Source organism: Cetorhinus maximus, chromosome 5, assembly GCF_964194155.1.
Source record: "Cetorhinus maximus chromosome 5, sCetMax3.hap1.1, whole genome shotgun sequence".
Lineage (NCBI taxonomy): Eukaryota > Metazoa > Chordata > Chondrichthyes > Lamniformes > Cetorhinidae > Cetorhinus > Cetorhinus maximus.
Window position 1 is genome coordinate 134473645 of NC_135883.1, and position 10884 is coordinate 134484528.

The 10884-nt window shown below is 42.6% G+C and overlaps 1 pseudogene; it reads left to right on the top strand.

Moving 5' to 3' along the window:
• The first annotated feature begins 4886 nt into the window (after positions 1-4886).
• On the top strand, positions 4887-5341 carry LOC144680366 (ubiquitin-conjugating enzyme E2 N pseudogene; annotated as a pseudogene).
• The last annotated feature ends 5543 nt before the right edge of the window (positions 5342-10884 follow it).

Genomic DNA, 10884 nt, shown 5'->3' on the forward strand with positions numbered 1-10884 from the left:
TAAACACTTACTTCTCCACTGGCATCCTGCAGAAGTAGTTAATAATCTGTCAACTTCCTGTGTGTGTTCTTTTGGTCTGACTCATGCACTGAGCACTGATTGGCTGAGTAGACTGCCTCTTATACCATTCTTGCTGGCAATAATTATCTCTCGATAATTTTCCATTGTCTCTTCCCATAGTTATACAGAGTGATGCTACCAAAGAGCGCCCTCAAGTTAGTAACTTCACAAAGTCCCTCAAGGTCTCCTTATTTGTAGCCTTTCAGACCGTAACACTATTCAAGTTCAGGGGGTCATAGGGTGGAATTCAATGCACCCCCCCAACCCCACCAGGCAGCAAGTTTAGAGGGGGGACATTTAAACAGGCGGGAGGGTGCCCTACCACCTACCCTCCTCTGCCTGCTTAAGTCCGGGCAGGAAGGCTCATGGACTGTGTTCCCACCCAGGTGCTAATTGAGGCCCTTAATTCGCAAATGAGTGCTCATTTAAGGGTCTCATTCTGCTGCCGTTAGGCAGGCAAAGGACATGCTATGTGGAAAGCTTGAAAAATAAACCCTATCAGGGGATTAAGGGACCCAGTGTCGGGAAGGGGGGTGTCCACTGAAAGCAACTCCCCTCCTCTTTTTCCCCTTTCTTCCCACTGTCCATTTGCCCTCCCCAATGCCAGCGACTATCTCTCTGCAGCCCCTATCATCTCTTATTCATTTGGGGCTTGGGGCCATTGGCGATCCTAAGCATCTGGTGGGTGCATCATTATCAGCTGCTTCTGTACCTGGTGGTACTGATGGGCAAAGGAAACCTGCCAGCCTCTGATTGGCTGGAAGCTTCCAACATCCTCTGCCACCTCTACCACCTCCTCCTACCCCCGCCTCCCCAATCCCCCCCCCACCCACCCACCACCACCCACACCCCACACACACACACATACAATGATTTCTAATCCCAGGTTCCTAAATGGCAGGGAAGGCCCGTCACCGGCCAGTTAAGTCCCTGATGGGCACTTAATATGGTGCTCCTTTCCCAGTAGAGGTGATGTGGGGATCTCACTATGGAGTTATCTACACATGGAGTTATTATCATGCAGAAGCAGGCCGATACAGCCCTAAGAGTCCAATCTGGCTCTCTGCAGAACAATTCAGTTAGTTCCATTTCCACCACTGTCCCCATAGCCCTGAAAGTTTATTTCCCTCAAGTGCCCACCCAATTTGCTTTTTCAATTATCCATCATCTTCGCTTCCACTGCCCTCATAGGCAGTGAGTTCCAGATCACTACCACTCAGTACATTTAAAAGTTCTCTCTCACACTGCCCCCACCCCCACCCCTGCATCTCTTGCTCAAAACTTTAAATCTATACTCCCTAGTCCATCAGCTGATGGGAAAAGTTTTCTTTATCTACCTTATCTAAACCTGCCATAACCTTGTACGAGTCTATCAAATTTCGTCTGAAGAGAACAACCCCAGCTTCTCCAACATGACCTTCTGCATAAGAGCTCTGATTCCTGAAACCATGCTGATAAATCTCCTCTGCACCCTCTCAATGACCCTCAAATCCTTCCTAAGGCGTGACAAGAACTGGGCGCAATACTCTAGTTGTGGCTGAATCAGAGCTTTATAAAGGTTCGGCATAACTTTTGTATTCAATACCACTATTTATGAGGTCCAAGGTCACATATTCTTTGCCAACTTCTTTCTCAATGTATCCTGCCAACTTTAAACATCTATGCACATGAATCTCTAGCTTCCTCTGTCCCTGCATGCTCTTTTGTTAACTTTTCCAGCATGCCCTCTTGTAACAGTTCCTTTAACCAAACTCCACTCCTTTAGTAGGTAATTAATCTAGGTGACATCCAAACATTCTTCAACTGTTACTTTGAAAGTAGTCCATCTGTTGCAAAGTGCTTTGGGGCATGTCACACATCAACGCAAGTCCTACTGATTGGTTTTGAGGTAACCTAGCCATCATATTTACTACATACTGCAGGCGCTGGGCAGAAATTATCATTCACATTTCCTTCAGGAGATTCTAGATTTGTAATTTGCAGACTTACCATGGAATCAGTGAAGTACAATGAGAAAAGATGATTGAAGTCATTGGTGTGGAATACACACTTGGAGCACTTTCTCAACAGTGAGTTGAATGACAAATTACAAGACTATATTTTGTTCCCTTCTATTTCATGAATGCCGCTTTATTATTATGAATGTAGTGTTTTATGTCATTTATCTGCAAGATATTTCTAACCTATACTTGCTGAACTGTATAAATTATGCAATCAGTGCAATTTATATCTTGATTTAGTGCAATGCAGTACTTCGAGGACCAATCCATCTTGATTGCTCAGGCAAACTGTTGGCTAGGGTGTCACTGCATTTCAAAAGGAGTGATGAAAATTCATAATTGTCAATCATTTAGCGAAAGATTTCTGACCACCATCAAATTACCATGTCTGACTTATAATTTTAGTGGTTTTAAGGTTAATCTCCATTTAACATGGTCTTAATATAAATCACTGCCTTGAGACTCCTGGCAGATGGCACCAGTGTCTAGATTAGCCATGTGCATTTCTCATTACTTGCAAGGCTGTATCACAGACTATTTACCAATATATGTTGCATAGATCTTTTTTATTTGGAGCTAATCTGGCCATATTTTTCTAGCAAATTCCCTCTGGGGTATCAACAGAGTATGACTCAAATGCTTTAAATTTAAGTGCAGATGAAGGCTGACCAAGGCTGCTCTGCCCTGAGAGCAGATAACTATTTTATGCTTATGCCAGGAAACTGAATTGTTTTTTTTAAAAAGAGAGAAATTCTGAGTCTATTTTTTAGAATGAAAATTAGCTGATAATCAAAACAAGTCATAATGTGGAATATTGTAAGGAAATAATGTTTGCACCGTCGGCCAAACAATTTTCATTGACACTACGTAGATCATTTTAAGGAGCTTAGCTATAATAATAATTGACATAATTAATCTAATTGTCAAAACAATTAAAATTTCCACCATTTTGATTTGAATAAACAATCAATTAGTTAAGTTACAAGGTAAAGTAAAATGCTGCAAACAATCAGCAGAACAGTCAGGCAACTGCAAAACACCACGGTTGCTGGAAACCTGAAATAAAAACAGAAAATGCTGGATGTATTCTGCAGGTCAGGCAGTTGCTGTGGAGAGAAAAATAGAGTCAATATTTCAGATGAACGACCTTACGTCAGAACTATTTACCCAGTGAGCATCTGTGGAGAGCACCTAGTTATAGTGATCTCATTGACATTTGAATTAAGTCAGCAATGGAAGCAAGTATTTACTTATTTGAAATACGAAGGTAGAAATGAGAGCCGGGGACACCTGTTTCTTCCTAGCATGTTGGCCTGGCATAACAGCAAAAGCAGGTTTGGAATTTGAGGAGGAGGTCACTTCCAATCATTGAAAGCAACCACAGCAAATTCAAACATCCCCCATTGCAATATCAATTTGGGACTGCGTTGACAGGGGGTGCAGCAGAGTACTTCCTGGACTCCCTATCAATCTCACCAAGAGTGTTTCCTTTGTGGCAAGCAGGAGCTATGCCTTCACAACACACATCTTCTGTACATTCCCTCCAGATCATATGTGGGACCTACTGCACAGAAATCAAGCATAAATTTATCCCAGAAAGGTCAAGGAAGAATGACAGTACATTTCTTTGAGTCTTCAGTGTGTTAGGTTTTCAACAAAGTATAAGGTGTTGTGATATGATATTGCATTAAAAATCCTGTAAAAAGCTAGAATGTGACCACAAAATTTCCAACACTAAATTGGAAGGCAACGGATCTCCTCTCTGAATTCACTTTCTCCTGACAAAGCATGAAGCTGTGTTTTTGGACCTCAATATTTCCAAACCTGATAAGAAAGACCTTAAAATTAAAATTTCTATTGGTAATGAATAACTCCACTGACTGAATACATCTGGTCTGCCTGATGACCATCTGAAAGATCAAAAAAAAAAATAGTCAACACTCGAATATCAATTTGAGAAAAGCTCAACTTCAGAATACATCATCTGGAATTCATGTCTTTCAGGCAACAACTAATAGAAACCACTGACCAATTCATAAGCAGATTCAAAGACAAAGGGCATGATTGCAACTTTACATCAGTGGAGCTAACCATAAGTATAATTGACCTTGTGATAGCATCTACCCCAATGGAAAAAGACATCTTGGACTAACCCAAATGTTACACCATGGAGGCACTACTACAAAGCAGATGCAAGTACAAAGCCATACTGATGGGTAGAGAGTCTACAGACTATGAGTAAGTCATCCACTGCTGACACTATAGCCTATGAAGGGAGGACTAGTAAGTAATGCAGGCGGTATGGCCCCATACATGCACCCAGAAATTTCCCAGTTTTTAATGCCGTATGCAGTAGGCTCTGACACCAGGAGACACTGGAAGCACCAATAGACAAAACAAAGGCCAGAGCAAGTACTTCGATGTCATGACAAGCCACAGCCAGAAGCCAGACAGGTACACCATTCTAACCAACCGACTAACATGCCAAACACCATCATGACAAGATCCACAAGCTAAACATTCAGATGATGAGGATGGCCAGCACATCGACACACAAAGTGAATTGACATTCAGCATGATGAACATCAGAGAATGTATTGGCACAGTGGTACCCATCAGAAGCCTTTGCTATCATCCAGATTATATGCTCACGGATGAAGGGTCAGCATAATCTACATGCAAAACTGGATACGGTGCAAACATCCTGCCACTTTGTACACTGAAATGTATGTACCCATAAACATGGCAAGTGATGATTCAGCTGCCTCCCCACCCTTGGCTGGCCTCCCAGATGGTGTCTGTGGCTCGGCTGTGACTCGGTTGGACATGGCTGGGCTGTCAAGGCACATCATGAAGGAGACACAGTGTCTGATGACGGAGTCAGTACCAGGGATCCAAGTGGAGCCTGATGAGGCCAACGCTCTATACTTTCATGTGGTGATTGCCTGGCCCTAGGACTTGCCCTTCGAAGGGGGAAATTTCAAGATGGAGCTCTTCCTGCCTGAGGAGTACCCAAGGCAGCGCCCATGATCCATTTTGACACCAAGATCTAACACCTCAATGTGGAAAAGCTGGGTGGAACCTGCTTGGACATCCTGAAAGTCAAGTGATCTCCAGCACTGCAGAACCGCACGGCCCTTCTCTCCATCCAGGCTTTACGCAGCGCACTCAATTCCAATGACCCATTGGCCAATGAAATGGCAGAACAGTTGAAAAACAGCGAATCACAGGCCATAGAGCTCACGCGGGCATGGACCAAATTGTACACCATGAGTAGTTAAGGTGATGGCGCCTGCAGCTTGTAACTTCGAGAGCCGCTTCACCTCCTCCTCCCAACTTCACTCTGGCTGCCTCGGCAACCTCTGCCCCCCCATCTGTGACCCCTCCGGATGTACAGTAGCCGCAGAGCTCCGGAATCTGGCCCCATTATTTATAAACTGGTTCTGTACAGAAATGTTGTGTCTTGCTTTTTGTATGGGGATAAGGCATTCTGCTGTGTCTGGTGCACACATCAATATATCATTGTATGGCTTCTGACTGTCAAAAAAAAACTGCCAAACTCACTACACACAATGGCTCAGCGATTCCACCCTAGGGTCCATTAGACTCAAGTGTTACGAGCAAGATTCACCAGGGTACCCCAGAAATTTTATATTGTGGATATCACAGGTCCAGTGATCATAGTCCTACAGCCGTGCAAGGACCTATCCTTGATCACCATCCTGGTGTCGTCAAGACAATGGCGAAGACCAGAGACCACAAGGAGCACCAATGGAAACCCTGTGCTTACACTGAGAGAAGACCAACTAACTCTGCAATGCAGATCACCGGCTGACAGGCTACAAGACACTGAACTGAATACGTAAACCCATTCCAAACTTGCAAACATTGCACTGTGGAACCAATACGGAATTGCAGAAAAGAGCAGACAAACTCTCCAGTCATTACCTGTCGACACTCCCAGATATGCATGATGCATTACTTGAAAAACAGGGGAAAATGAAAGATGCCCATGACTGGCATGCAGGTAATGAATTATCAAACTTGAACTTCAGATAGAAAGTTTCAGTACAACACCCAACTGATGGCAGCTGGAATCCAGCAGAAATCACCAGCATATGCCCAGAACCAAAATTGCATCAAGAATGAACACCAATTGGCATGACAGTGCGACAGAACTGATGCCAAATCAGAACAATAGCACAACCAGAAACACTGAGCAACCAGAACACAGTCTAGGAAGTAACATAAACAAAACAACTCTAACCAGAATTCTGAAAACATATAGCAGACTCCAGCAATGATCACCATCACTCAAGTTGGATGGATAAGCAAATCGCCAATACATTTCAGAGACTTGTACATTTATTCAACTGTGTTAAAATACGTTCAGACATAATGTTATTTTGTTTTTCTGTCATGCAAGTAGTTTGATTCTTTAAGGGTATACCTTTAGTTCGAAGAAAAAAGGGGATGTTTTTATATGAAGTGCATGCACTTTTAATGGAGTATATGTTAGATTACTGTTAATAATTACACGCCTCGATAGGATGTGATATATTAGTCCCATGACTGGCAGTCAGTATGCAAGAAGCAGTGATTGAGATCAGACAGGCCTTACAGCCTCCCAATGAACATAACCTGTTTATAGTTTTATCTTCAAACAAAGAATCCTTGTGTATGATTGGTGCATTTATGTCAAAGGAGAATTACAACATAAGATAAGGTGCTGCTCCAAAATTACATTAGGCCTGCTGGGAAGGAGTCTCTGTAATAATGCCACTGAGATGGGTACCCATCTGAATATCGTAATGACCCTGTCCCCAGAATTTGAGATGGGGTCATGATGGGTTTGTGATGGAGGCAACATTGAGCAAAAAGGACAGCGTGGGGTCAAGTGGGATGCTGATGCTGCAAATAGTCTGTTTCAGCCTGAGACAGTGTCTAGGGAGAGGGATGGAATTGATAACAAGAGTATGAAGTTTGTGATAGGGCCCAAAGATAATGACTTTACTTAGCGCTTATCTGGAGGAACTTGCAGTCCATCCAAGACTGAATAATAGTCTGAAAACGCAAAGGCAGAGCAGAGGTCGAGAGAGATGATGAAAAGGTAGAGCTGTGTACATGTGGAAACTGAGCTCATGTTTTTGGATGATGGCACCAAAAGGCAGCATATAGCTGACGTGATGAATTTGGATGGATCATTTGTTGTCTTCAGAGGTAATTGTACAGGAGTGGGAAGAGAAGACGTTGCTGGAGATGCTTTGGCAATGATCAGGTTGGTAAAAGTAGAACAAAATGAGGAAAGCCCCATTGAACTCAGTCACGAATTAGGAGCTTTGGAACATGAGGGTGTAGTTCACCATGTTAAAGACTGCAGAGAGGTCCAAGAGGATGGGGAGTGATAGTCACAGTCACAGGGGATGTTGCTTTGTTAACTGTGATTTTGGCACTATGGCAGCATTGCAAACCTGATTGGAGGGATTCGGATAAGATGGCAACAGGTAGACATGAGTACCTGCAAACAGTGTATAAATGCCTTACTTTGGTGGATTATAGTGATACTGGAAGATTTTGTTCTCAAAGGTAACTGAGACAGCACACCTGATGGCATTACTAGGATATGTCAATGCCTAATTAACAATATTGTTGTATTATTTTTGGATTACGTGATATTTCACTAAAGAAGTTGCTGTTCCATATACTTTCAACCCTTCAGATATATAAAAAATAGCATGCTTGAATCGTCAAGAGTCAGTTGGTTCAAATAGCTGCACCCCTAAAAATAGCTACACCCATAGGCTATTTCCACAGACTCTAGCTTGCCTCTGAGCAAGGAGGAACCTTTCTTATCAATGTTTGGGTCATCAGAAAGGCAGATGAAGAGTTGTGCCATCTGCTGCAAGAATAGATACTGTTCAGCATAAATCTGGTACATGAAGTTATCCTAATGCCCAGCTCTGGTCTGAAACTTAAATGCAACTCCTCCCAGACATGAGGATGGTATAAGAAACTGGTAGAGAGAGAAAATGTTGTCTTCATTCAACGTCAACTCAATTTTAACAGCCATCAAAGGGCATCCAGGAGCTGGGCTGCCCCATCACAAGCCTGCATCTTGCATTTATTTTCCTTCATTTTTATTCCTTAGTCTCGTAAGCATTGGGAAAGTTCTTATGGTGATTTGAAATGTCTTCTGAGTCACGGTTTTTTGAATTTTTGCTCCTTTCTTCTGACACCCTCTTAATTGTCTACATGCCTTTAATATTGCCTTGAATGTAATTTTCCGCCCCCACCATCAGTTTGTTCTTTAGAAATGTTCACATCTAGTCTTCAAGTTAGGCTTGTGATCTGACCCGGGAAACTTGTATGTAGAGAGTGCATTTTTATTATCTGACCGACGAGGAGTAATGCCAGAGGAGATCCATTAGCACATGTGAAATGTTGAAGCAGTGAATATTTACATTGAACCACGATTTAAAAAGAAACAGGGCTGAAAACATTAAGGTTTTTAACCAGGTATTTCCTCAGAGCTGCTGCTAGCCTGGCATTGTGACTTCACAAGAATGCAAGGCAGAAATTCTGCTTCTGCGCACAAAAGGTTTTTGATGTAATTCCAACAAAGTTGCACTGGTGAAATGGGAGCAGTTCTGAGGGGATTCCCAACCCTCTCTTCAAGTTCAAAGAGATTGTCACCCCAAATTTCCACAGGCCACAAACTGGAGGGGTGCAGAAGAACGCCTAGAAAATAAACAGTGACCCAACCTCTGCCATTAGGAACCCATGGAATCTCATTTCGCAGAATCACAGAATTGTTACAGTGCAGAAGCAGGCCATACAGCCCATCGTGTCTGTACTGTGCGCCTTATAACTCAGTGCAATTCTCCTGCCTTTTCCCCGCAACCCACACTGCACATTGTTTCTATTCAAATAATCATCCAATGCCCTCTTAAGTGCTTCAATTGAATCTTCCTCCACCACACTTCCAGGCAGTGTGAAAAAGTATTTTCTCACATCGCATTGGCTTCTTTTGCAAATCACTATAAATCTGTGCCCTCTTGTTCTTGATCCTTTTACAAGTGGGAACAGTTTCTCCCCATGTACTCTGTCCAGCCCCCTCATGATTTTGAACTGCTCTATCAAATCTCCCTTTAGCCTTCCCCTCTCCAAGGAAAACAGTCCCAACTTCTCCAATCTACCCTATAAGTGAGGTTCCTCATCCATGGGACCATTTTTGTAAGCCTCTTTTGCACTCTCTCCAATGCGTTCAAATCCTTCCTAAAGTGTGGCGCCCAGAACTGTACACACTATTCCAGCTGAGGTCTAACTAGTGTCAATACAAATTCAGCATAACCTCCTTGCTCTTGCACTCTATGCCCTCATTAATAAAGCCTATGGATGTTTTATTAACTGCTCTCTCCATCTATCCTGCCACCTTTAATGACTTATGAACATATACACCCCGGTCTCTCTGCTCCTGCGCACTCTTTAGAGTTGTACCCCTTATTTTACATTGTCTCTCCATGTTCTTCTGACCAAAATGAATCACCTCCCACTTCTCTGCAGTGAACTTCACCTGCCACCCATCTGACCACTCCACCAACTTGCCTATGTCCTTTTGAAGTTCTACACTGTCCTCCTCACAGTTTATAATGCTTCCAAGTTTCGTATCATCTGCAAACCAAGATCTAGATCATTAGTATACATCAAGAAAACCAAGGGTCCCAATACTGTCCCCTGGGGAACTCTACTGCAAACCTTCGTCCAGCTCGAAAAATAACCATTAACCATTACTCGCTGTTTCCTATTACTCAGACAATTTTGTATCCATAATTCTACTGTTCCTTTTACTCCTTAAGCTATAATTTTTCTCACAAGTCTGTTGTGTGGCTTTGTATCGAATGCCTTTTGGAAGTCAATGTACACCACATCTATAACATTACCCTCATCAACCCTCTCTGTTACATCTTCAAAAAACTCTAGTGAGTTAGTTAAACATGATTTTACCTTAAGAAATCCATGCTGGCTCTTCCTCTTCAACCCACATTTTTCCAGAATTTATGCCCACCCCCAACAAGGCCACACACATCAGCAGGAGGGAGGAAGAGAGGGAAAGCCAGCAGGCCAAGTAAGAAGTGGTACACTGGCCTGCTGAATTGGAAAAATAGAACCATAGGAATTGAAAATTGCTCCGGCCTTTTGGTTTCCTTATAAAGGGGACTTTTAGGTACCTTGTTTGTCCTCTTTCAGGCTGGTAGTGTCAGCAGGTCTTTCTGCCGCCTTTTTCTGGCACAGGCTTAATAGTGGTGCAGGCATTTGCCGAGCATTTTAAAATTTGAGTATTTTTCCCTGACACTGTCTACCTGGCAGGTCATTGGTCCCAGCACTTATGTTGGGATCAAAGGCTCAAAGTATTTCAGTTCCCTTGTGTACAATGTTTTCATGCATATTCAGTACAAATGTTCTGCACAAGGAGGCAATTAAATGGGAGACTTCTTGCATTAGGGACACAGATGTAACTCTTAATCTTAACCTCAAAAATAGAAAGCTACAGTCATTGGGTGGATGGATAACACTAGTTTGTTTTTCATTGAATCCAACAGATCAATTTTATGTTAAGATAAAAATGAAATTTCACAGTGCTTCACAACAGTGACAGTTTTTGGAATATCTTTCCTCATTAACTCAAAAAATACAGGCGCCACCAAGATCATATCAACCTTTAATCCAACATGATTATATTCAACCATGATTAGAAACTGACTCCAATTTACTTGATGGGAAAGACCATGAATAATAACAACAATGTTATGTCAGGCTGTCAAAC